The sequence below is a fragment of the Lupinus angustifolius genome, chromosome LG16 (genome assembly GCF_001865875.1).
Source record: "Lupinus angustifolius cultivar Tanjil chromosome LG16, LupAngTanjil_v1.0, whole genome shotgun sequence".
In the NCBI taxonomy this organism is placed as follows: domain Eukaryota; kingdom Viridiplantae; phylum Streptophyta; class Magnoliopsida; order Fabales; family Fabaceae; genus Lupinus; species Lupinus angustifolius.
The window spans coordinates 13,693,902-13,696,229 of NC_032024.1; positions in this window are offsets into that span (position 1 = coordinate 13,693,902).

The window sequence follows — 2,328 nt, forward strand, 5'->3', positions numbered from 1 at the left end:
AGGAAACTGGATTGCCTTCCAGTTAGCGCTTCTTTAACGTCACTAGCTTGACGCCTGTTCATTTTAAGCTTCTGAAAGATGGATGACTGTGGTGAGCCGCTCGACGTCACCACCCAGATAAGGTTTTAATCTTTGACCATTAACTATCCAACTCCGCTGAGAGGCTGGATCTTGTAACTCAATTGCACCGTGTGACTTGACTGTTTTGATTAAAAATGGTCCTGACCATTTTGACTTCAACTTGCCCGGAAAGAATTTCATCCGAGAATTGAACAGCAAAACAGTCTGACCCACCCGAAAATCTTGTTTTCTGATCTTCTGATCATGATAAAGCTTGACCTTTTCCTTGTACAATTTGGAAGACTCATAAGCACTAAGTCTCATCTCGTCCAATTGTTGAAGTTGTAACTTTCTATGATCACTTGATGCCTTTACATCCAGATTGAAAAACTTGAGGGCCCAGAATGCCTTGTGCTCAAGCTCAACAGGCAAATGACAAGCCTTCCCATATACCAGCTGAAACGGAGATAGTCCAGTGGGAGATTTAAAAGCAGTGCGGTAAGCCCAGAGTGCATCATCCAACTTGAGAGACCAATCCTTTCTTGAGGTGGACACATTTTTTTCAAGTATTCTCTTGATCTCTCTATTAGATACTTCCGCTTGCCCATTGGTCTGCGGGTGGTAAGGAGATGCCACCTTGTGCCGGACTCCATAATGCTGAAGGACCTTCTGCAGTTGAACATTGCAGAAATGGGATCCTCCGTCACTAATTAGAACCCGAGGTGTGCCAAACCGACTGAATATATTTCTCTTCAAGAACTTAACTACGGTTTTGGCATCATCCTTCTGTGCAGCTACTGCTTCAACCCATTTAGACACATAATCCACTGCTACCAAAATGTAAACGTGTGAGCAAGAAGGTGGAAATGGTCCCATGAAATCAACACCCCAACAGTCAAATACTTCAATCTCCTGAATATTAGTTAACGGCATTTCATTCCTCTTGGAGATTCCGCCAGTTCTTTGGCATTTGTCACATTGTTGAGCAAATTGATGTGCCTCCTTAAAAACAGCAGGCCAGTAGAAACCAGACTGAAGGACTTTAGCAGCTGTCCTCTCTCCATTGAAATGCCCTCCATATGGCGAACTGTGACAATGCCATAGGATACCCTTAGCTTCTTCAGTAGACACACATCTCCTCAGTACTCCATCCGACCCAATTTTAAAAAGATGAGGGTCATCCCACACAAAATGTCTAGAATCCCGCAAGAACTTCCTCTTTTGATGCCAGGTAAAGTCTTCAGGGATGACCCCTGCAGCTTTGAAATTGGCCATGTCAGCAAACCATGGCCTTTCTTGAATCGAGAGAAGCTTCTCATCCGGGAACTCCTCCACCACCTCTGATTCTTTCTTTGTTACCTCCTGATTCACTAACCGTGACAAGTGATCCGCTACACAATTCTCACTGCCCTTTTTGTCCTTGATCACTAAATCAAATTCCTGCAACAATAACACCCAACGCAACAATCTCGGCTTGGAATCCGATTTGGTTAGCAAATATTTTATAGCAGCATGGTCAGTATAAATGACCACTTTTGACCCAATCAAGTATGATCTAAATTTTTCCAAAGCATACACTATGGCTAGTAATTCCTTTTCAGTGGTGGCATAATTGATTTGTGCTTCATTCAACACCTTACTAGCATAATGTATGGCATGGAACACTTTAGATTTTCGCTGTCCTAGTACCGCCCCGACTGCATAATCACTAGCATCACACATTAGTTCAAAATCAAGATGCCAGTCGGGTGCGACTATAACAGGAGCAGAAATCAGTTTTTGTTTTAAAGTTTCAAAAGCATTAGCACACTCAATATCAAAATGAAAAACAGTATCTTTGTTAAGAAGATTACTGAGTGGCTTTGCAATTTTAGAGAAATCTTTAATAAATCTTCTATAAAAACCTACATGTCCAAGGAAACTCCGAATTCCCTTGACATTGAGTGGTGGTGGAAGGTCCTTGATGACCTCAATCTTAGCCTTGTCAACTTCGATGCCTCGGGACGAGATTTTGTGTCCCAGAACTACCCCCTCAGTCACCATGAAGTGACACTTCTCCCAATTCAACACCAAATTTGTATCAACACATCGTTGCAAAATGATGTCCAGATTTGCCAAACAACTCTCAAATGACGACCCGAAGACCGAGAAGTCATCCATGAAAACTTCAATGCATTGTTCCACCAGGTCAGAAAAGATAGCTAACATGCACCGTTGAAATGTTGCTGGTGCATTGCACAGTCCAAATGGCATCTTCCTGTAGGCGAA